Genomic DNA, 26,942 nt, shown 5'->3' on the forward strand with positions numbered 1-26,942 from the left:
CAATTACCATACTAATGGATGTATTTCTTAGTAGTTTTGATTTGCATTTCCTTAATGATTAATGATTTTGACCTGTTTATATACCTGTTGACCATTTTATATCTTCTTTGAACAAATGGCTTCTCTAGAACTTTGTCCATTTTTTAATCAAATTACTTGGTTTTCTGCTATTGTGTTGTGGGAGTTCTTTATACCATTTTGACATTAATGCCTTATCACACCTATGGATTGCAAATAATATTTCCCAGTCCATATATTGCCTTTTATTCTGTCGATTGTTTGCTCTGAAGAGGCTTTTTAGTTTGATATAGTTTCACATTACTTTTGTAGCTTGGGATTTTGATGTGATATCCAAAAATTTGTTTCTAATGCCAGTCTCAGTGAATTTTCTCCTATGTTTTCTTCTAAAAGTTGTATAATTTCAGGTGTTATGTTTATTTAGGTCTTTTATCCATTTTGAGATTTTTTTTGTTTGTGGTGTACGATAAGTGTCCAATTTCTTTCTTTTTTGTTGAGGAAATCCAGTTTTCCTAGCCGCATTTATTGAAGAAAATATTCTTTCTCTTATGGTATCTCTTGGTGCCCTTGTCAAAAATTAATTGATTGCACATGTTTGGATTCATGTTTGAGCTCTGTCTTCTCTGTCTGGTCTGTTTTAATGTCAGCACCACACTATATTCTTTGCTATAACTTTGTAGTACATGTTTAAATCAGGTTATGTGGTGTCTCCACTTTTGTTTTACTTTCTTGGAATTGCATTGAAATGGAGGGTCTTTACATTTCGGAACTATTCAGCCTATGATTTTTCCCCTTCTTTTCTTTTTTTAACTTTGAAATTACTTTGCTATGCTCAAGATATGATCATATGCAGCTTGTTTTTTCCATTCATATTTAATGCTGAGCCAACAAATGAACAACAGCTGGTTTATGTATGTGAATCCTTTTTGACTGGCAGACATTCTAACATATGAGATTGCTGGGATGGTCCCCAAATATCCTGGGAAATAACATTTACTTTTTCTGTCCTAATTCTCTGCCAGATCACTTTAATTTATTTGGAAAGGAATCTTTTCCTCTTTTTTCTTCTTTCTTTTTTAACCTGTACTGTAAACATCAAGCTACAATTTCATTTCTCCTTATGGCAGAAGGAAAGAAAAGCTCCACAGAAGATTGCCAATTAGTCCTCTTGCTGTCAGAACCACATTTCTCTCCTTCATCTAAGTACAGTACATGAATTTCCATATTCCAAATATCTCCAAGATACAGTCTGACTACCAAAGTCTATGCTTGCTTCGCTAAAATTTTCTCTCTGTGTGTTCTGGGCATTTGCTTTTCTACTTTGCTTTTTCAATCAATATTTATTTATCTTCTTTTTAAACTCAGGGGAAATCATGAAATCTCTTGCCTCAGCTGGCCTTCTTCCATTTTCCTCATTATTCTGTGCTTATTCCTTTCCATTTTTATTATAATTACAAAAACCTTTAAATGGGAAGGAGGTATACCATCTTGAATCAGGATAACAATCTTATCACTAAAATATCTCAACGTATGAGCTGAAATCTGAAATATATTGTGTTAAGTGGACTTTATTTATTTTTTCCCTTAAATTCTTTTATTTGTACATTTTAGGTATACAATACATTTACATTTATTATTGAGTGCTTATATCTGTACATGATGTATCTTCGTTCTTATTTTTTTCCCCATTACCTGTGTACCCTTCACCCCCTCCACCCTTCCCTATTTACATAGACTTTGTTTCCATTTTTTTCTTTTCTCATAAAGTGGACTTTATTTTGATAAATACATCATATATATATAATACATACAATGTTAGTAACAGAAATAAAACAGAAAGCCATTTAATGTTTTAAGTAATGGCATGATTTCTGTAAAGAGTATCTGGAAGTGAATCCAGACTCAGCCAATTTAATGACATGTAACTGGAAATGTTTTTTTGTCTCTCGGAATCTTGTTTACTAGCTGACTATGACATAATGTATGCAGAATTTACATTATAAGACTCTTGTGAAAGCCAAATAAAATCATGAATGTGAAGAGGTTAGCATGGCACTTGGGTGTACAATAAGCTTTCTGTAAATAGTAGAAATTAGTCTTACTTAAATTGTTAGTAAAGAAAAAAAACTGAAGAATATTGCTGCCTTATCCTGGCTCTCACTTTTATTTTTGCATGTTTATGCTAAGTATCTGTCAACATACAAAAGAGCTCTATTTCAGAGGTTATTATTTCATACATATTTACCACAAGAGTGGTAGAGAAAAACTGTCGAAGGATTTTGTAATATTGAGAGATAAAATGTAAGCTTATAGGTACAGTACTTTATGATAAGTACTGAGATAGTACATAGATGATAGATAGTAGATTGATTGATAGATTGATTGATAGATAGATAGATTGATAGAAGAGTGCCTTGGAAGGGAAGAAAGGGAGACCTAAAGGTCAGTCCCACTGAAAAGACCTCAGCTCGGCAGGCAATTAACCTGTCATTACACAAGATGGAAGCATGCCAAGTTTGTCTAAAGACCGTAATTATAAACAATCCATTAACAGATTTATTGAGGTATTTTGAGCTGAATGGCCTTGCCTGTAATTTCAGCACTCTGAAAGGCTGAGGCAGGAGGATCACAACTTGTACTTCTTCCTGTGAAAATTTGAACAAACAAAACAAACAATAAAGAGGAAGAGAGGGAGAGAGAGAGGGAGAGAGAGAGAGAAAACAAAAACAATAGAAGGGTGAGAGTTGAATAAAACAGCATGCGGTGATTATTATATTTTTAAGTAAAGTTTAAAGGGGTCAAAGGAAAATATGTTGTCTCACCTTGAGAGAACTTGATATGTTCATTGCTGTGGTTTAGGAATAAAATGGACTGGAGAAATTAATAAAAGTTCTGATTTAAAGAAGTAAGCCTTTGGGCCAGGGATTTAGCTCAGGGGTTCTGTCGCCTGCCTCACAAGCCCAAGGTCCAAAAAAAAAGGAAGTAAGTCTTTGAATTGGTAGTATGAAAAATTTAATTAATGTGTGGAGAGTTGTAGCTCTGAAGATTCAGGGCCAATGTACCTTCTGTTAGGAGGAAGCTAAACACTTGCTGGCATAGGTGGTTTTAAAGATGGAAGACTGGCAAGGGGAAAGAAATTGCTCAGTAAAAACACCTTGTAAGTATTTAGAACCATTGTCATTTAACATTGAAGAGTGAACCAGGAATAATCTCAGAGATTACTGTGGCCAGGAGTCCATTTTAACTTTGAATTGTAGTTATAAATGCAGCGAAGAAACTTTATTTCTCAGTGATTGTATTAAATCACAAATAGTGGCCTGTGGAACTCATAGAATTGATGGTGTTCATCATTATGGCATTATGACATCCTATGTAACAAATATTTCTCTATATGTGAATATTCAGTAGATCCTTGTTCTCTAACTTTTATCAACAATGTAACAATAGTGTTACAAGTATGGAATTTTATCTAAATCAGAGTCATTTTCAGGGACACACTCCTAAAAGTGAGACTACTAAATCAAATAAATGGATCAACATTATAGGTTTTATATGTTTAAAAATTACATTGAAGAAAGTTGAATCAATTTATATTGGAAAAACTAAACATTACTGCAGTAGTTTCACTAAAATCTCACAAGCATTGGGCAAGATAATTATTGTGCTGCTTATATGATATGTGCCATTAGAGTCACTGTTTTGTTTTAAATTATATTTTGCTGTTATTAATATAACCTACATCAAATAGAATACACATTTTTTCTATTTTAATTATTATAAATTTTATCTTTTGTTTCCAGTAATTTCATTAGCTACAAATTTCAGTAGCATGAAGTAAATACCAATAAATATCACTTAGTGAACATCCATACAAACTTAAAGTTTAACAGAGCAGAGGTCAGCAATTTTTCCTTAAATGGTCAAATAGTAAATAATTAGATGGACAGACATACAGTATCTCTCCTGCAACTACTCATTTTTGCTCTTATAGTTGGAAAGCACCCAAAGAGGGAAACTGGCATGAAAAGGTTACTTTGCAATAAAAAATCATTTACAAAGATAGGTCACTGGCCTTACAGTACCTAATATTATGACATATGTATCATCTTCCCCCTGAATTAGAGCATTTATCACTGTGTCCCTGAAACAACCCTTTCGTGTTCCATACTCTTGCCAAGCAGATACTGTAAGTAGACAGGCCCTGGAATATCTGCATAGAATTATCTGAAGAACATTAGAAACTGAGCAACTAGTGTTTCTGTAAGAACTGCCTTCCTGCTTGTGTGCCGAGTGAGCTGACCCTTGGAATGTTGATCATACATAGGAACAAAGCAAGCTAATGATGTCACTGCTATGTGGTTAAATGTTTGAAACCTTCTTTCTACAATAGCTGGCTGTGGAACACCCTGTGGAGCACTGTAGTCCAGTACACCAGCACTGGACACTTTGACTTCCTTCTGCAGATTTCCATCTGGCTAGACACCAGACTCTTTTGGCCATTAAGTAGGCTAGCCCACCAGCACAGAGTATATTGAGCACCTTCTGGTGATTGTCCTGTTATGCTTGCTGCCACTAGACTCTAATCTCTTCTGTAGATAAGTCCCAATTAACCAGATCTTTCCTTGTTAGTATATTAATAAACCTTATCTCAAATAATCTCTATTTTCTTTAGTCTCTGCCCTATTATCCCTGTGCTATAACATGCTGTAACACTAGAATAAGTATAATGATGCACTAGAAGAATGAATATGTACATATAGATAAATGAAACAGAATAGAGAATTCAGATATAAACAAATACATATTTAGTAAATTGATTTTTGACCAAATGATGAGGCCATTTAATGAGGGAAAGAAAAATTTTTTCATTAAAACTTCTGTAGCTTCAATTGTATGGGAAAAAATGAGCCTAGATTTTTCCCTTTCATTGTATACAGAAATTAACCTGAAATGAATATTAGCCTTAATTTAAAAAGTTAAATTAAAAAATTCTAAATGAAAGGATGAGTGAAATGTAGGCCCTTTGTATTGCAAAGATTTTTGGATATGAAACAAAAGGCAAAAGGAGAATACTTGTTAAAAAAATACCTGAAACTGAAGAAAGAAATTGTGTACTTTATAAAAAGATTTGTACCTGGAGTTTATCAATAACTCAGAAGGCTCAGTGGTAGGTGGGCAAAAATCCAAAAAACATTAGAAATGTCTAATGTTTAGAGTGGATGGATAAATAATTGAATATTCTTACAAATCACCATTAAAAAGGAATAAACTGATAATGTGCTGAGTTATAATAAAAGGACCTATGAAATCCTAAGTTGTGTTGTGTTAAACATAAAAGGCTATCTGGATCCTCATTCATGCCATTTAGTTGATCACTAGTTTATTTCTTTTTATATTGCCATTACTTTGTATTTTCATATCAGTATCTTTAATAGGTGTGCAATAATATTTCGTGCACTACCATAATTGCTAATGATGTTGAACAACTTTTCATATGATTTCTCTGAACCCTCTTCTTAGAGAAGTGTCTATTTGTCCTTTTTAATTAGATTGTTTTTCTATAGTTGAGTTTTGAATGTTGATTCACTGTATCAACTCTGAGACAAACATGTTCATCTTTTCTCTTATCTAAATATGAAAGTATTCAATGCATACACAAACACGGAGACAAATTTACTACAGTATCTCATTTGGATTGAATTTTTTCAAAAGTATATTCAGTGCAGATTTTTATTCTTTAAGCTACTGAGAATGGCAAAGGCCTTGGATTTTCCATTTCTTTGCTATCATCTCATTAGTTCCCTAGTCTGTCTACAGCTATGCCTAAGCAGTTCAAATCAAATTTTACAAGTCTAGAAAGTTCAGAAGTACCATCTATGAAAAACAATTAATGGATAAGAAGATTAGAAAAAAAGAAAAATGTTTATTTTCACAGATGCCATTTGAAATTATACTTTATGGTCTAGTTATAAAATAAAGCAAGAAAAATATACAGATTGGGTAATCAATCAGCACATACATTGTTTTATTTGCAGATGATATGATCATGAATGGAGAAAATCTTTATGAATCTCAAAAGTACCACTAGGACTAATGAGCGTAGTGGGGCTGCAAAACATAAGTTGATTTATAGAAATTAGTTAATTAGGGTTTCTTTGTAGGAAACATTTGTTGAACCAAGGTGACAAAGTTTTTTCATTTTTTTCTCTAAAACTCTTTTTTCCCTTTGGGCATAGTCATATTTAATAGCTGTTGTTTATTCACTGGGTAGTACAAGCAACTCAGAGATATTATTAATATCTCTTTCATAGACCAGTAACTGAGTAAACTGAGGATTATAGAGGGGAATTAAATTGATCAAAGCTAGTTATTGAAAAAATATGGTTTCATTTTTTTTTCTGATTTTAAATTCTCTGTTTTTCCAGTTCTTCATACTGTCTTAGCTCATGATGTGGATGTTGAGAAGTAAGTATTTCATGACATCTTTTTAAAATTCAAGAAGTTATTCTAAGGGAACCAGTGAGTGAGTTTATGTTATATGACAAAATGTGCCCACTCTAAGTTTCGATAATATCTAATATGAGGCCATTTGATAGTCTCAATATATCAGCAAACTGAATGTAACTAATTAGAGCAAGTAACCTATGTAGTCAGCAGAAAACATCACTGTTTTCCAATATCCCCAACTGTTTCTTACTTCCTGATCTTTCTCCTCTATGATCTCTTTCTTTAACTTTCCCATTATCCTGTGACATAACTGTATTGTAGTGCTTGGCCATACCTTTAGGGACAGTATATCGCTAATTCCCATGTTAGACCAGTGGCACATGAGTAAAGACCAGCATTTTATAACATTCCTATTCTTCATATTAGTCAGCAGTTGTTCAACCTGGTAGGCAGATTTTCTGGCAAAAGGTCAGATCTTAACATTAACCATTTTAGATGATATGAGTATGCATTGAAAGTCTCAGATGGCTGTTGGTGACCCATATATATGACAACAAATTGTTGCCATGCTGGAATTCTTCATTTGCTTAAACCTGTCATAGTTTTGTAGGCTGGGCAGCTCTAATTTTCTGGAAGTTTTTGCTTTAAACAACAACAACGATAACAACAACAAATAATAATAATAATTAGAGCCAGAAATCAGTGTCTTAGGCTGGTCCCAAACTAAAGGATAAGTGAACTTCAAAGGGCAACACTAACTGTCTATCCAGAAAAGAGATAAAAGAGAGTAATTATATGGTGTTTATAAAAATAAGTATGAGAGTGAAAAAAATCTTCTAAATCAGTTCAACTCACTTCATGTACCATAGGTGAAAAAAAAAGAATTATTCAATTTAGTTACCTGGAATAATTGAACTCAAGCACTGAAAATGACTAAACAGATATTTTAAGTTAGAGTGCTCCCACAGTCAAGTGATTGCTGATCTTAACAGCAAAAATACAATACCTCAGACAGATGCTTACAAGACTCAGAATATTTTATATCAAAGGTAAAAGATTTGACATTCAAGTAGGTCAGAACATTCGACAATTGGAGAATATCTGCTACTATTCTAGTTTGGTGAATGCATGAAAAATAACTGTATTTCTCCACAGCATATTTCTGTCTTCAGAATATTTATTTCCCTCTCCTCCTCTCTTTACAAAATCCTTTCTGTCTCTCTCTCCTCTCAGAGGGGTGGACTATTTCATTTAAATTAAAAAACCAAATGGAGAGAGGATCATTAGCACTGCATGCTGACCAAACTGTGGGAGCCAATGAGATTTTAGGAGATAAGAGAGATTACATGAAAACTAATATATCTAATGTCCTTAATTATCAGCGAGAGAAAAAGTGTTCTAAAATTCTATTTCCAAATTGCACGAGGTTAAACCACATAGAGAGTTAGAAAAAGAATAAAATTAGATGTAGAAAAATGACAAGAGGAAAGGAATTTAATATTGAAGGAAACCTCACAAATTTTTGCACAGTAAATTATCAACTCCAACATACTATAATGATCACTTGAAATGATGAAATGACAGTAGAAGTAATTAGGCAAGATTCTAATGAAGAATGATGGGTCATACTAAACTATTTGCTTTTTTATTCCACTTCTGTCATTATAAAATATGTTGCCTTGTGACTATTTCAATAGCTTTCATATCCTAATGATAAATTAATCCATTTATTTCAGAGATATCCTGATACTCTACAATTCTGAGTAAGTTTATGTAGTTTTGAAAATATTCTGCAAGTTTAAATATGAATCAAATATGGTAGAAAAAATATGTTTCAAGGAACAGTTTCACTTCAGGTTTGAAAATTTTGGAAAAAAATTTTAGTTTTTATTTATTTAGTTTTTAGTTTTTATTTATTTGGAAATGGGCATCTATTGTCAAATTAAATTTTTCATTGCGCTGAACAACTAAATTATGTGGCAAGGTAACTACCAGTCTGCGAGTGTCACACATTCACATGAGGAGCTTTTGTACTGAAATTGATGTCTTACATTCAGAAGTGTGTGGGAGGGGGGAGAGTGAAAACTTGGTATTCCAATGTGTTAATACAAACTTGGGAGCTGAAAGGTTGTGTGGAGAAGCTCTGGAGGGAGGAATGAAAGTTGCCTGTGACGCACAGCTTGCAAGACAAAAGGAAGAAGTCAGTGATATTACAAAGCAAGTGCTGGGAAGGCTCTGGCAAAGGATATAAGAGATGCGCAGGAATTCACATCACATATGGGAATGCCAAACATAGGTCTGTTGAGTAACAGCTTGTTTACAGGAATGCTAAAAAGATAGAGAGGAAAAACATTTGCCAAAAAAAAGAGAATAATTATATCCTCACAATACGATATTGTGAGATTGCTGAAATAAAACAAAGATTTTCTGTAAGGAACACATGTTATATTTAAAAATGCAGTGTGCTGAAAATATTTTCAATCTTAAAATTAAATATTTTATGATTATCTGTTAGAACAAAGGGGATCCTCAGAAGGTGATGGTCAAGACTCATAATTAAACTGAAGTGTCCTTTAATGCCTGTGACTTTAACAATAATTCTCAGAGCCAGGAGGATCTATAATATTATTATGACCATGATGGTTTGAACCTGAATTCTAAACGTAAACGTTTATATGAATTGATTGTGTCCCCTGAAAAAAGTTTACGCATCATGAAATACATATATTTTATGGTGCCATGTACTCCTCTTAATTCTCTTTTAACTTTTGTCACTCAAAGTTCAAAAGTTACCATTTCCAAGGGGCTAGTAAAAGAAGGAATAGCTAGACTTTGATAGAAAAAAATGAAAGCAAATTCCAAAGACAAGTACTATATTTGAATCCTCAAGATCTTCAGTTTGTTTCAAATGGAATAAATGGAACTAAAGAATTAAGAAAAAATTATTCATGATTTATTTAATAGAGAGAATAAATGAATAGAAACTCACTTTAAAGAAACAGTCAGTATATTTGAGATTACATGCTTAGGATGACAGACATAGAAAATTAGTGGTATGTGATGAATTGATAGTGAAGTCCAGCCAACAAATCAACAAGTACATTTACTGTAATTTTCATAAATGGCAACATGGAATTCAGAATAGTGCAAGAATATTTTTTTTTAGCTTTTTGGAGTGAAAGGGTATATGTTTTTCTAAAATGTAATAAAAAAGTGAGTTATGTTAGCAATGTGATTAGTTTTTTAAATAAATATCCAGTAACTCTATAACGGTAATCATATTCTCTCTTCTAGCCTCTTTTGAGCCAGGAATAATTTTCTACCCATTAGTTTTTTCAACTCAGCTGGACATATAACACTTGAATTTGTCACCTTGACAATTAAAAATTGAAACCAAATAGTACTCCTCTCCTCTATATGTCATCATCTTGAAGCTGCCTCTTGAAAATATATCTATTTAAATTTAAATATATATCTTTCATTCACTTAGTAAATATTTAATAAGGTACTACTCTTTGCAAAACACTCTTTGAAGTAAAATCAAGAAGTCATTGGTAAGTATGCATGTTCATGCATTATTTAGTTCCGACGTCTTTACTTGCAACAGTCTTCTACAAGTCATTGAATAATTTTTCAGGTGCATGCTTACTTAAATGCATTTACTTGGCATGCTTTTTTCACAAAGAAAATATTAAAACATGATATAATACATTCAGGAACCTTAATTTTGTGTTATATGACTTTTTTTTTCAAGTTGCCTTTCAGTATCTTTCTTTTGGATAGTTGTGGATTCCAACACATAAGCTTATGTTATCTATATAGGAAAAGACTCTCATAAACAATCATTTATATAACCTTTTACAGCATGTTATTTTCAAGTAAATTAGAAGAGATCATTTTATACGATGTGTTAGTTATGTTTCTGATGCTGTGATGAAGCATCTGAGAACAGCAACATAAAAGGGTTTATTTTGCCTCACACTTTCTTAGGTTTTAGTCCATGTTCAGCTGACTGTATGGCTTTTAGATCTCTGGTGAGGTAGAAACATTATGACAGGCAGGTAGTGGGGATAAAGAGACAGAGGAAGAGGCAAGGGATAAGGCATAGTCCCCAAGGTCATGCTCAGATGACCCACTACTTCCAACTGTGTCCCATCTATAAAGGTTCCATTATTTGCCAAAGCACCATTAAATTAGGAACCCATTGAATGAATGAATATACTGATTAAGTCATCAAATAACCTTCCAGAAGCACCATATGTGAATATTGTGTCACTGGGGACTACGTCCTCAACACAGGAGCCTTTGGCTATCATTTAATCTCCAAACCATAGCAACGACTTTTCAAGAAACACTTTCTTTTGACTATTGCCTTTCCTAGGAATCTCATGACCATTGACTATGACCACACCTTATATCTAATTTTTAAATGAAATACTGGACACTCATTGTGGAAATATGCTCTTAAAAAAACCAATATTAAACATATTAATGATGATAAATGGAAACAAAATGGCTTCATCTTATAATGCTGTTTTCCTGAGAATCATTTTAAAAACTTTCTCATTCATTCCACTATTACTGCCAACTATAAGAAAGTCTGCTGGTGTCTTGAGATATGAAACAACTCATATCATCCAAGATTAACAATGGGGAGAGAAATCTAATGCTGCAGTTTTCCTCTTTTACCAATGTCTGAAAATCAGGACTATTTTTTATTAATAATTCAATGCATTTCCTCACATAATTCTTCTTTTATTGGAAGCTGAGGAGGAGTGAAATAATCCAAACTGGGAACTAGAATAAGGAATCAAATAACAGAATCACTGCCCTTTGGCACTGTCAGGCTTCTTAACTTCAGCCACGCTAATGAGTGTAGGGCAATATCATTTGTGATTTTTACTTGCATTTCCCAGATGACTAATCGTTACATCTAGGTTTAAAGTTATTGTCTTTCTGTATCTATTTCTTGTGATAGATCTATTCAAGTCTTTTACCAATATTTAATTGGGTATTTTGTCTTTTGTTGTTGGATTATAATAGTTACTGGTGTATTTTCAATTAATGTCTTTTGTTGATGTATGCATTGACAATATATTCTCCAAGTCTGCAGCTTACATTTTGATTTTCTTAACAGTGTCTTGCAAAAGGGAAAATTTTTGTGTCAGTTTGTAAAATTTTTATGGTTAATACATTTTGTATTCATAATATTTTTGCCTAATGTTATATCACATACATTTTTCCCCAAAATTTTCTTCTGGAGATTAGAATTTTAGTTTTTACATTTAGGATTATGATGCAACTCCAGAAGATTTGAAGGTTTAATAAATGTTACTACTAACAGAAGATAATTTCTGAGTCTTACCCGTCAATAATGCAGTGGATTAATTTTCCTCTTTTTCAGGATTAATAGTTCTTTTAAAGTAAATTAAGAGATCCTTTTACAGCTTGTTAGCCATTTGCCACTCTAAAATTGAAGTCAGATGCTTTTCTGCAAGTTTTATTTACTTTTGAATTAGAGATTTCTGTTATTGATATACAATTCCATGTCATAATAACTTTTATATTTTTAAAGAAATGATATAGAAAAATATCCTTGTTAACTTAGAAATCACGTTCACATTGAAAATTTATTTTCAAGAGATGGAAGTAAATCATTCTTTCAAATAAAATGTTAGCATTCAAACACCACTTGCCAAATAAATGGCGTGAAACTGGCATAATTAAATGTAATGTAGAGTAAACATAAGCAGAAAATCAGTAAGAGGCTCAGTTTGAGATCTCATCACTAGGTGATTTGTGATATACTTATCATCATTCCATATGAATCATACTCTATTAACAGGCAATGGGATTTTATAGATTCTTGAGAAAATGATGAGTGTTCTAATCTGTCTTGAATGTGCTAATTCCCAATGTCTTTTTTTTAGAAATTAGCTTAGTCTGATCAAAATGATAAAAAAAAGCAGGACATGGCTTGCTGGTTGGCAAATGATTGGTTATTCTGAAGTTTATAGACTGAATCTGACTGGTAAGAAAGAATAACACATTTTTATGATGGGTATTAACGACACAAAATAGCATGCCTAAATGAAAACAGCAGGTAACCCAAATAGTTTATTTTTATTTATTGCTTCACTTAAGCTTACGAAGCTGCCATGAATAACTATCTAAATTGATGATTTTGACTATTTCCCAGCTCAACATACTGTATCCATATTCATTTTTAATTGAAAATATGAAATGTAATACATTTTTAAATAGTTGCAAAAACAAATATTTTAAAATTCTGTTTTCATGGTGGATTGTATTTAAATCAAATATCATTATAACAAGAAAATGTCTGAAATAGTGAAGTTTTTCAATCTCCTTGATTTTTTCTTTCGCTGTCAAAAAACATAACATTTCAGTTAATAACAGAGGAAAACTGAAATCCAAGGTAGTCAAAATATATATTACATGAATAGCATTCATAACCAAAATAAACTCAAAAATAATGCTGGATAAATCAAACCATTAATAGCAGTAAAAAAATTATGCAAGAAGAAATGGGTTAGGCAAAGGGAACTTTGGTGAGTTTGAGAGATAAACAATCTAGTAACTAAATTATAGCAAATATTCTGCCCAACTGAGGGGTTTCCTCATACAGGGGAAACATTGGTGACTCAATATTGAAAAAATGACTTCTCTATAGATGTTACAGGCTTCACTCGCAGGCATGATGACAGACACCAGGGAGAGGCTGGACACAGAGAGTATGGCTCCAATCAAGGTTTTGATGAATTAATTAATTTTATTTGGTAACTTCTGTATATGAATCTTGTACAACATAGTGTTTTGAAATATGCACACATTGTAAGAAGGGGTACCTAAAGCTAATTAACTTAAAAATTACATCATGCTACCGAGGTCCCAAGTCACATAGAGCATACCAAATCAGCCCGTGCCCCGGCAAAAATCCACTGGACGCCACCCCCCCAGCTCCTCTGTACAGCCACCTGGTTCCACACTACAAAGACACAGAGGACACCAGATCACCAGACCACAGTACTGAGTCTCGCTGCTCCCAGCCCAGAGGTAGGGGCTTCTGAGCTGCCATTCCACTGCTCCTGGTCCAGAGGAAGGGACTTCCTGGCCACCATCCCTCCCGCTGCTCCCAGCCCAGAGGAAAGGGCTCTTGGGCCATATTCTGTCCCGCGGCTCCTGGTCCAGAGAAAGGGGCTTCTGGGCCACCATCCCTCCCAACACTCCCGGCTCAGGGGTAGGGGTTTCTGAGCCACCATCCCACTGCTCCTGGACCAGAGGAAGGGGCTTCCCGAAAACCATTCCTCCTGCTTCTCCCAGCCCACAGGAAAGGGCATTTGGGCCACCATCCCTACCGCTGCTTCTGGCCCCTGTCCCACCTCTCCCAGCTCAGAGGAGGTAATCTGTGCAGGCGCCAACAGACCTCCCAATGTCAAAATGAGCAAACACATAAATAAGTTTCAAAACCAGACTTCCAGATCACCTAGAGCAACCCCAAAGGGAAATGAGATGGAACACTCTGATACTCAAACACCTGGACCTACTGAACTGGCAACAAAAGGGGATTTGGAAAAAATGAAATCAGAAATAATTTCTCAGATAACAGGAGAAATTGTACTCCTAGTGCAAGACATGATTAATAAATCTAGAGAGGAGCTCAGGAACATGATGGAATCCCAACATGGAATTTCCAACAGGAAACACAACTCATAAAACAGATGCAAATAGATTTCCAGGACATGAAAAACTGCATTGAAAGTCTACACAGCAGAATGAGCCAATGTGAGGACAGAATTTCAGATATAGAAGATAAGATTGCAATGAGTGATCAGGAAAAGAAAAATTGCTTCAAAATTATAAGGGAACATGAGAAACCAATCCAGCAGCTGCTAGATGATGCAAAGAAGAATAACATAAGACTGATTGGAGTCAATGAAGAAACAGGAGAGAGTGGAGATGACATAAAAAAATCTCTTCACAGAAATAATGGCAGAAAACTTCCCAAGCAGGGGAAAAGAGCTTGACATACAGATAAGTGAGGCATATAGGACTCCAAATAAATTTTTTCGATCAAAAATAATAGTTTTTTTTGATAAAAAAATCTATGCATAGGCATATAATTGTTAAGATTCCAGAAACTCAACAGAAGAACAAAGTTCTCCAAGCAGTCAGAGAAAAGAAACAAATCACATACAAAGGAAAGCCCATCAGAATCACAGCAGACTTCTCAACACAAACCATCAAGGCAAGAAGAGCTTGGAGTGACATATTCCAAGCCCTAAAAGAAAACAGCCTCCAGCCCAGATTGATGTACCCTGCAAAACTATCTTTCAAAATTGATGGAGAAATAAGATACTTTCATGGCAAAGAGCACCTTAGGAACTTCGTGAATACCAAACCAGCATTACAAAGAATTTTACACAATATCCTAGGAACAGACAATGAGGATCACAACCCCAGGAAGCAAATCAGAATGAACCCATCTGTCATGACAAGAAATTAAATGGAAAGGGGGAGAACCCAACAAAAAGAAAAAGTCATGGCAATGACAAGTCAATACGTTTCAGTTATAATCATCAATGTTAATGGTCTCAATTCACCAATCAAAAGAAACAGACTGGCAGAATGGGTCAAGAAGCAAAATCCAACAATATGCTGCATACAAGAAACACACTTAATTCAAAAGGAAACTCATAGACTGAAAGTTAAAGGGTGGAAAACAATACTCCATGCAACATGAACCCCCAAAAAAGCAGGAGTAGCTATCCTCTTTGCAGATCAAGTTGATTTCAAACCAACACTGATTAAGAGAGATGAAGAAGGACACTACATCCTTATAAAAAAGGGAACAATCCAAGAGGAAGAGATGACAATCATAAATACCTATGCACCAAACACTAGTGCATCCAACTATATAAAACAAATACTAATGGACAAGAAAAGTCATATATGCACTAATACAATTGTAGTGGGGGACCTCAACACCCCACTGTCACAAATAGATAGATAAACTAGACAAAAAATAAGTAATGAAATACTAGAACTCAATTGAACTCTTGAACAAATGAACTTAACAGGTGTTTACAGTCTTCCACCCCACAAAATCAGAATACACATTCTTCTCAGCTGCACATGGGTCATTCTCCAAAATAGACCATATACTCACACATAGAACATGTTTAAGTAAGTGCAAAGGAATTGAAGTTATCCCCTGTATAGTATCAGAACATAGTGTGATGAAATTGGAGATCCATAGCAAAAGAAACTCAAAACATTTCATAAACATGTGGAAATTGAACAACACACTTCTGAATAACCAATGGGTCACAAAGGAAATTAAAGCAGAAATCAGACAGTTCCTTCAATTAAATGACAATGACAATACAACATATTGGAATCTATGGGACACAATGAAAGCAGTCTTACAAGGGAAATTCATAGCAGTGAATACACATATTAGAAAAACAGAAGGAGCCCAATTAAACAACCTGATGCTGCTCTTCAAGGTTCTAGAAAAAGAAGAACAGGACAACCCCAGAGCTCATACAAGGGAGGAAATTATAAAGATCAGAGGAGAAATTAATGCAATGGAGACTAAGAAAATGATACAAAAAAATCAATGAAGCCAAGAGTTGGTTCTTCGAAAGAATCAACAAAATTGACAAACGCTTAGTCAACCTTGTCAAAAAAAAGGAAAGAAAAGGTCCAAATCCATGCAATTAGGAATGAAAAGGATGAAATTACAACAGACCCAGCAGAAATCCAGAGGATCATCAATACCTACTTCCAGAACCTATATGCCAATAAGATGGACAACACAGAAGAAAATACATGGACAGATTTCTAGATACATATGAATTACCAAAGTTGAATGAAGACCTAAAATTTATGAACAACCCAATATCAACCAATGAAATTGAAAATGTAATTAAAAACTTATCAACTAAGGAAAGCCCAGGCCTTGATGGCTTCACTGCTGAATTCTACAAGACATTTAGAGAGGAACTGCTGCCACTACTGTTTAAACTCTTCATTGAAATTGAAAGGGAACCAATACTCCCAAATTCATTCCTGGAAGCAAGCATCACCTTGATCCCCAAAGCAGAGAAAGACCCAACCGAAAAGGAGAACTATGGGCCAATCAAACTAATGATCATAGATGCAAAAATCCTTAATAAGATAATGGAAAACAGAATGCAGAAGATCAAGAAGATCATACACACTGATCAAGTGGCATTCATCCCAGGGATGCAGGGATGGGTCAATATACACAAATCAATCAATGTAATACACTATATCAATAGAGCCAAGGACAAAAACCATGTGATTATCTCCATAGATGCAGAAAAAGCATTTGACAAAATCCAACATGCATTTATGATAAAAAAAAACCCTACAAAAAATTGGAATAGATGGTCTCTACCTCAAACTGATAGAAGCCATCTATGAAAAACCAACAGCCAATATCATGCTGAATGGTCAAAAACTGCAATCCTTCACACTAAAATCAGGAACAAGACAAGGATGTCCACTATCATCATTCTTGTTCAGTATAGTTCTGGAAACATTAGCCATGGCAATTAGACAAGAGAAAGAAATAAAAGGAATAAAGATAGGAAATGAAGAAGTCAAATTGTCATTATTTGCAGATGACATGATACTCTATATAGAAGACCCCAAGAGCTCCACCAAAAGTCTTCTAGACTTAATAATGAAATTCACTCAAGTAGCTGGTTACAAGGTCAACACACAAAAATCAATAGCTTTCCTCTACATGAATGACAGACTCACTGAGAGAGAAATAGGGTAAACAATTCTTTTCACAATAGCATTCAAAAAAACTGAAATGTCTAGGACTCAACCTAACAAAAGAAATCAGAGACCTCTTCTCTGAAAACCATGGCACTCTGAAAAGAGAGATTGAAGATGATATCAGAAAATGGACAGACATCCCCTGCTCCTGGGTAGGAAGAATTAATATAGTGAAAATGGCCATACTTCCAAAATTGCTATATAGATTTAATGCAATTCCAATTGAGATCGCAGACGCATACTTCATGGACCTTGAGAAAACAATCCAAAAATTCATTTGGAACAAGAAGAGACCCAGAATAGCAGAAGCAATTCTAGGTAACAGAGACATGGCAGGGAGTATCACAGTCCCCAACCTGCGACTATACTACAAAGCTATTGTGATATAAACAGCATGGTACTGGCAAAGAAACAGACCTGAGGACTAGTGGAACAGATTAGAAGATGCAGAAACAATGCCAGACACACTCAGCCATCTCATCTTTGACAAAGGAGCCAAACACCCTCACTGGAGGAAAGATAACCTCTTTAATAAATGGTGCTGGAAAAATTGGGCTTCAACTTGCCAAAGATTAAAACTAGACCTATATCTTTCACCATGCACTAAACTAAAATTGAAATGGATTAAAGATCTAAATATTAAAATAGAAACACTTAACCAGTTGGGACAGAGGTTAGGTAGAACCCTTGAAGACATCGGTGTAGGAAAAGATTTTATGAACAATACCTCAGTTGCCTGTGAACTAACAAAAACAATCAACAAGTGGGATCTCTTCTTATTAAAAGGCTTCTGCACAGCAAGAGAAACCACCAGAAGTGTGAAGAGACAACCCACAATGTGGGAAAAAATCTTCACCTGCTCTTCCTCAGACAAAGGACTACTATCTCGAATCTATAAAGAACTTAAAAAGATCAGACCTCCCAAATTTAAAGACCCAATCTGAAAATGGGCATCTGAAATGAACAGACATTTCTCAGACAAAGAAGCAGAAATAGCAAATAAATACATGAAAAAATGTTCAACATCACTGGTCATTTGAGAGATGCAATTGAAAACAATGCTGAGATTCCACTTCACTCCAGAAAGAATGGCTGCTATCATGAATCAATAACAAATGCTGGCAGGGCTGTAAGGAAAGAGAAACCCTGCTCCACTGCTGGTGGGAGTGTAGACTGGTGCAACCACTGTGGAAATCAGTATGGAGATACCTCAAAGAACTAGGACCGGAAGTCCCATTTGACTCTGCTATTCCACTGCTGGGTATCTTCCCCAAAGAATTAAAAGAATCATACCACAGTTATATATGTGCACCTGTGTTCATAGCAGCACAGTGTTTGATAGCTAAAACTTGGAAACAGCCCAAATGCCCATCAACTGGAGACTGGATAAAGGAAATGTGGTTTTTTAATAAAATGGAGTACTACTCAGCCATAAAAAATGAGAAATTAGAGACATTTATAGCTAAGTGAATGGACATTGAGCCAATACTCTTAAGTGAAATGAATAGGACACACATGTATAAATACTGAATAGTTTCTCTGGTGTGAGAAACTGAAAGTGTAAATAAGGACTAAATGTATAATAGGTCATGTGAAATAGGAAGAAAAGGGGCAAAGGGGAAGGAAGTGGGAGGGCTAGGGAAAAGGATAGAAGGGAATGGGATTAATATGAGAAAATGGAAAAATAGGAGCAAAATGTTTGTAAATAGGGAGGACTGGAGGGGTTGAAGGGAGGGCTGGGCAAGGGTGAAAAATAAGAACCAAGAGAGACTATGTAAAGGTGCAAATTTCCAATGATGAATGTCATTATATTGTATACCTAAAATGTACCAGTGATTAGAATGTATAATCGATAATGCAAAATAGGAAGAAAAGGTCCAAAGGGGTAGGGGAAGTGGGAGGGGCAGGGGAAAGGAAAGAAGGGAAAGGAAAAATGATGAGAAATGGAAAAAATGGAAATAAAGTCTTTGTAAATAGGGAAGTGTGGAGGGAGTAAAGGGAGGGCTAGGAATGTGGAAAAAATAAGAACCAAGATGTATTTTGTAAAGGTACAATTCCCAATGAGAAATGTAATTGTGTTGTATACCTACAATGTACCAATAAAAGAATTTAATAAACTGCAAAAAAAAAAAAAAAGGAAAACCAACAAAATAAAAGATAGACAACAGGAAACAAATGTATTAATTAATTCGTTCTTTTAACAAATGCTACCAATATTAGTTTAGAAATGACAAGTAAAAAAAGAAATAAGAACTTCAAGTTTTTTCTGTGATGTGATTGAAAGTTTATTTGAAAAGTTAACAAAATTGCACTGTAAATGATGTCTACAGAAAAATTTCATTCATTACAGATTCTGTTGGAAAAGTTAATACAGACAGAATCATACAATCCATTGAAACATCATATTATGAATTAGTAAGATAAATGCCAGTAATGCAAGAGTAATTCAAGATTAGGAAACTCATTGAGGATGTTTCTTATATATATGTAGAAAAATTTTAAATAATTTTCTTAGGTTTATAAATTATAATATATTCAATACTCATTTGTATTAAAATCTGGAAAACTAATTGATAATCCACCAACATGATAAAATATACAAATCTGGTCCTAAATCCAGCATTTTTTCTTAATGTGGATACACCAAGGGCTTTATTGACAATTTTGGGAATATGACAAAAATGGCTACTTTTTCACTTCTGTTTAGTATTGTGAAGGAAATTAGCCAGCATGTTGTTTGAAGTATTTGATTAGAAAATAGAAAACTTCTCTGGTGTGAGGAATTGAAAGGTGTAAATAAGGATTAAAATGGTTAAAATAAAGAGTTGATAATTTGAAATAGGAAGAAAAGGTCCAAAGGGCCAGGGGAAGTTGGAGGGGAAGAGGAAAGGTAAGAAAGGAAAGGAAAAATTATGAGAAAAGGATAAAATGGAGAGCCTGACTGGGACCTGCTTCCTCTGGCTTGCTCCACCAGCTTGCAACCAAGACACGCTTGTGACCAAGACAGGGAGAGAAGGACTCTCCCCCGGGCATGCCCACCAGCCGCCAGGTTGGCCGAGCGGGACTGAGCTGTGCTGAGCAGGGGCCAAGTGGGGCCGAGTGGTTGCAGCCTGACTAGGACCTGCTTCCTACAGCTTACTCCACCAGACTGTGACCAAGATAGGCTTGCAACCAAGACAAGGTGAGGAGAAGCCCACACCAGGCATGCCCACCAGCCGCCAGCTTGGCCGAGTGGGTCCAAATGGGGCCGAGAGGGGCCGAGTGGGGACGAATGGGGCCGAGTGGTTGCAGCCTGACTGGGAACTGCTTCCTCCAGCTTGCTCCACCAGCTTGCGACCAAGACAGGCGTGTGACCAAGACAAGGTGAGGAGGACCCCCTGGGGCACGCACACCAGCAGCCATCTTGGCCATGCAGGCACCTCCAACAATAGGCCCCGGTGCCTGAAAACTACAGCACCCTGAAAAATGAGATGGAGGAGGATATAAGAAAAGGAAAGACATCCCTTTTTCCTGGGTAGGAAGAACCAATATAGTGAAAATGCCCATACTTCCAAAACTACTATATAGATTTAATGCAATGCTGATTGAAATTACAACAATATACTTCACGGAACTAGAGAAAACAATCCTAAACTTCATTTGGAACCAGAAGAGACCTAGAAGAGCCAAAGAAATTCTAGAGACATGGCTGGGGGTATCATGATACCCAACTTGAAGCTATACTACAAAGCTACTGTGATGAAAACAGTATGTTCCTGGCAAAGAAACAGACTTGAGGATCAGTGGAATAGATTAGAAGATGCAGAAACAACTTCAGACATACTCAGCCACCTCATCTTTGACAGAAGAGTAAACCACCCTCATTGGAGGAAAGATAGCCTCTTTAATAAATGGTATTGGAAAAACTGGATTTCAACCTGCCAGAGATTAAAACTAGACCCATATCTATCACCATGCACTAACCTAAGATCGAAGTGGATTGAAGATCTAAATATTAAGACAAACACTAAACTTGCTGGAAGACAAGTTAGGTAGAACTCTTGAAGATATTGGCATAGGAAAAGACTTTATGAACAAAACCTCAATAGCACGGAAACTAGCAGAAAGAATCAACAACTGGGATTTCATTTTATTAAAAAGCTTCTGCACTGCAAGAGAAACCACCACAGAGCTAACAAACAACCTACAATGTGGGAAAAAATTTTTAGCAGGTGTAACTCAGAAAAAGGGCTACTATCTAGAATATATAAAGAACTGAAAAAATTCAGACACCCCAAATTCAAAGACCCAATTCAAAAATGGGCATCTGAAATCAATAGACATTTCTCAGACAAAGAAATAAAAGGAGCAAATAAACATATGAAAAAATGTTCAACCCAACTGGTCATTCGAGAGATGCAAATGAAAACCACACTGAGATTCCACCTCACCCAGAAAGAATGGCTGCTATCAAGAAATCAACAAATAACAAATGCTGGCGGCAGTGTTAAGAGAAAGGAACCCTTCTCCATTGTTCGTGGGAGTGCAGACTGGTGTGAGCACTATGGAAATCAGTGTGGAGATACCTCAAAGAACTAGGACTAGAGTTCCCATTTGACCCAATTATTCCCCTGGTGGGTATTTTCCCAAAAGAATTAGAATCATAACACAGAGATATATGTGCACCCATGTTTTTAGCGGCACAGTTTGTAATAGCTAAAGCTTGGAAACAGCCCAAGTGCCCATCACTTGGAAACTGGATAAAGAAGATGTGGTTTTTTTGTTTTTTTTTTATAAAATGGAGTACTACTCAGCCATAAATATAAGAAACTAGAGTCATCTATAGCTAAATGGATGCATATTGAGGCCATACTCTTAAGTGAAATAAATAGGACACACATGTGTAAATACCAATAGTTTCTCTAGTGTGAAAAACTGAGAGTGTAAATAAGGATTAAAAGGATTAATAAGTAATAATTGATACTTTGAAATAGGAAAAGTTCCAAAGGGTTAGGTGTGATGGGAGGAGATGGGGAAAGGAAAGAATGGAAAGGAAAAATTATGAGAAAAGAAAAAAAATGTAAACAAAGTCTATGTAAATAGGGAAGGGTGGAGGGGTGAAGGGCGCACAGGTAATGGGGAAAAAATAAGAACCAAGATGCATCATGTACAGGTATAAGCACCCAATGATAAATGTAAACGTATTGCATACCTGAAATGTACCAATAAAAGGATTTAACGAAAAAAAATGAAAAGGATAAAATGCAAATAAAGTGTTTGTAAATAGGGAAGGGTGGAGGGGGTGAAGGGAGGACAGGGAATGGGGAAAAAAATAAGAACCAACATACATCATGTACAGGTACAAGTACCCAATGACAAATGTAAATATACTGTACACCTAAAATGTACAAATAAAAGAGTTTAAGCAAATAAAAAGAAAACAGAAAACTATTAAAGGCATATATTGGAAAGAAAGATTTCAAGCCATCTGCATTTTCAGGTGACATATTTACATATCTGCAAGACCTGAAAGAATCAATAGAATACTATTTCAAGGAATGAGAGAATTAGCAAGTTACATATTTGATGCACAATATCCAATAATTTTCAAATATAAGAGGCCAACTAGAAAATGTATGCAAGTATCAATCCCGTGATAAAAAAGCCTTTAACCAAATAAAAGTCTTAGCTTAAACTTAATAGGAGATAATCTATTTGAGGACAACCTTAAAAACTTCAGAAAGAAAAAGAAGTGAACTTGAACAATGAAAAGATACTATTATGGTTTTAGATAAGAAGACTTGATCTGAACAAATGATAACATCCATAAGTTAATTAGTAACTTGCATAGTGTCATAACAGAAATATCTTCAGATTGCTTTTTTAAGGATCAAAGAAGTTAAAATCCCAGAAATCCTAAATTGAGTTGCTAGTGTGAATTCATTGAAGTTTTTAAACAAAAACCTAGGTTCTTTTGCAATACCATAGTACCATAGTACTCAGACTGTGGTCTTTATGTATAATTGATTACTAAATGAAACAAGCACTCTTTGAAAAATAGATAATCCCAGATCTAGAAATATCCACAATATGCCTAGAAAAATATTGCCTTTACTAGGAAAAAAAAACTATCAAAGAGTCCTGGACCTAGTTCAAAGAACCCAGGAGCCATCTTATTTAATGATTACACTTTAAAATTTAAAAAAGGACTTTCAAATACATGTGAAGGATGGTAGGAACCAATTTCTTATTTTGAGGGAGGATTAAATCCAGAGGAAGATTAGAAGATTTGTCTGGCCTTTCCACAACTGGGTATGCCCATAACAGTTGGTATGTGAAAGTTTATCTTTATACGAGATTCAGAGGAACATGTCAAACGACATCATGGAATACATTACAAAGCCCAGGCTGTATGAAGTTTGCAGGACAAATGACTAAGTTTCTTTAAAAAGTAAATTGCTAAGGGAAAGAAGAACAAAGAGTTGAATCTGGTCACGGTGGCAGATGGATGGTGTCCGAATTTTCTCCTTTCAATATCTGCATTCCCAAAGGGTAAACATGAATTTCCTTGCCATTCTCAGCTTGGGGGTCAATATTGAAGGTTTTGATCCAAATTATAGAACATATTGGGAGATGGCACTTTCTTGGCTATGCCTTGATGTAACAAGAATAACTTCTGGTGGCATCTGGTTTATGGATACCTAGGGAGTCCTGGTAACCACTTTCTGATGCTCAGCATATTCAGAATGAAAAGTGTGACTTAGAGTCTTCCACACCAAAATATTCTAATTAGGAGTAGTAATCATTAACAAGGGTTTAAGTTTTTCAAAATCTTGTTTCTTGCTGGAGTATTTTGTTGTACATCTGGAATCATTTAAAAACAGCAAAAGAGACTGATGAAGTATTACACAAAAGCCCCTTATAGGCACATTATGTTTAACCTTCTACTTATTTTTGAAAGCATACTTACTTTCAATACATAAATAGATCATTTAAATAGACATTTTACATTACCTGGTTATGTCATAGCTGGCACACTAAGGGAGATGGGCAATACATATTTCAGTTCCTGTTGAGTCTGAATTCATTCTAACCTTGTTTAATCCTATTCTAGCCTCTTGCCTATCCACAACACATCAGTGAGGCTGTTATGATTTGGATCACAATTGTCCCCCAGGGCTTCACGTGCTCATAGAAGGTGTTTTGGAAGGTGAATGAATCATGGGGATGATATAGTGGACTTACTCTTAGGAGGTAGGGTCTGTTGAAGAGGTGGGTCACTGGGGGCATGGTGTAGAAGAGTATATATCCCTTCCTGACTCCTTGCTTCTTCTCTGCTTCCTGAATACCACAACATGAGGACCTTTCCCTGCCATGCTGTTTTCTGCCTTGAATCTGGCTGGCCAATTGTAAGCCTGAGCCAAAATTAATCTCTCCTCCTTTAAATTGCTGGTATTGATTATTTTTTCCCAATGTTGAGAAAAGTGATTAGGACAGAGGCCCTTATGAGAAAATTGAATTTAGGAAAACTTAATTGATTACTATGAGATAATTGAAGAGGTAAGACAATAACAATGCCTGTACTACATAGTTTTAAAAACCTTTAACAACTAAACCTGATAAAGTATTGAAAACAAACAAACAAACAAGGAAAAAACCCCCAGATCTCTTCTTAAATAATCTTTCTATTTTGGAATATTTGATCTATAGACAAATAACACCAATACTAAAGATTTCCCATAAACTTCTCATTCAGTTTCCAAATTGTCAATAAACATTATTGTCATTAATTTTGCAAATTGAACAAACTAGTATTAGTATATAGCTACTAACTTAATTATACATTGGGTTTTTTTGCCAGTTTTTAATAATGCTCTCTCATAATGTGTTTTTTCTGATTTATTATTATGCATTCCCACATTGAGTGTAGTTGTCTTGTCTCCCTGGTCACATTACATCTGTGACAATTTCTTAATTTTTGATGATCTTCATAAACTTGACAGTTTTAGGGAGCACTGGCCAGGTGTTCTATAGAATGTCCCTGTGTCTAGGTTTGTCCACTTGACTTTTTCATGTTTAGGTTGGGATTTGAGTGTTTGGAAAGAAACAACATTGGACAAGTTCCTTTCTTGCCATGTGATTTTGGAAAGACACATCTGTCACATGACATGACTGGTGATATGCAGCTTCATTACTTGGTTAACATAGTGGTGACTAAGTTTCTATACTGTAAAATTACTTATTCCTTTTACCTATTCTTTGGAAGTGCATCAAGTTCAGTTTGCTCTCATGGGAGCAAGGAATAGAGATCAAGTTTCATCAAACAAACCTCTTACCTAATAGATATGCTTTCATTGAACTAATAGGCTTTCAACTATTGTTCATTAATTTTTAATGAATGAGCAAGTCATTTCTATAGTTTATAATTTTTCCCCATAAAAAGCATAGATGTCCTCATCCTTGTTTTTTCTTTAATTTTATTTTCTTTAACTTTAACTTTTAAGTCTGCATTGCATTGAAATCCAGTCTCCATTTATACTTGTCCCTTAGCATTTTAATGTCATTATCAGTATAGTAACAACATATTTATTTGCAATTATTATCTTATCCTTCTAGCTTGGGGTACAGATAATCTTGGTTTCTTTGGTAAAAATTGTACAGTCTTATTTGATCAAGGACTTTATAATTAGCAAGCTTGCAAAGCAAAAAGATTTTGTGCAGACATGTAGAAAAATTCTAATGATGAAGGGAGGAAAGATAAGAGCATTTCTCCTACTCTTTTATTGTACACAAACCATAGCCAAAGCAATAAGAGAAGAAAAGTAAGATAAAAAGGTTGCATGTAAGTGGCATTATTTGAAGACAATATTTTATTCATAGAAAAATGCAAAGAACAATTAAATGTACAGAAAATTAAACTAAAAAGAGATACGTTAGTTGAATTTGGGCTCAATACTTAAAAAGATGTTGACTGTCTACTGTATTTGAATTTACATAGTAGAAAATATAACACAAAGTATTCATTATGGAATTACTAGAAAAGAAATAAAAATATTAACAAAACAGAGTAAATTTTGAAGCTTTATTAAGACATTTAAAAAGACTTGCACAAATGCAGAAATATAAAATGTTTATGGATAGGATGATTCTCAGGATAAATTTACTAGTTCTTTATCATTTTAATTTAATGCAATTAAATTCAGTATGTGATTCTTCCATTTTTTTGAGCACTGACAGTTTCTACAAGGCATATAAAACATGGAAAAAATTAGAAGGGCAAAATGAAGAACTTTAATATTGTAAGATATTAAGAGCCATTACAAAGTCATAAATAAAATAGTAAGTAATCAGCTAGAACCAGATCAATAGAAGAGTGAGACATAAAAGGAGCCAAGTGACATTGATACATATTGTCACACAAATCACTTGAACAATTAATTAATTCATACACAGCAAACCATATGTGAGAAAAAATCAAAATCATATTATATTGTATATGAAAATGAATTTTAATAGTATTAAATATATAACAATGCATAGAGATGCCCACCAGCTGCCAGCATGGGCACCTGCAACAACAGGGCCCCCACCCCTGTGCCTCCAGCCTCTTGGCTGTCCAGCTATTTGGTTCCACATTACAGGGGCACAGGGAAACATAAAGG

Source organism: Heterocephalus glaber, unplaced genomic scaffold (assembly GCF_053883595.1).
Source record: "Heterocephalus glaber isolate CG9 unplaced genomic scaffold, H.glaber_assembly_v1.0 deba00001457, whole genome shotgun sequence".
NCBI lineage: Eukaryota > Metazoa > Chordata > Mammalia > Rodentia > Bathyergidae > Heterocephalus > Heterocephalus glaber.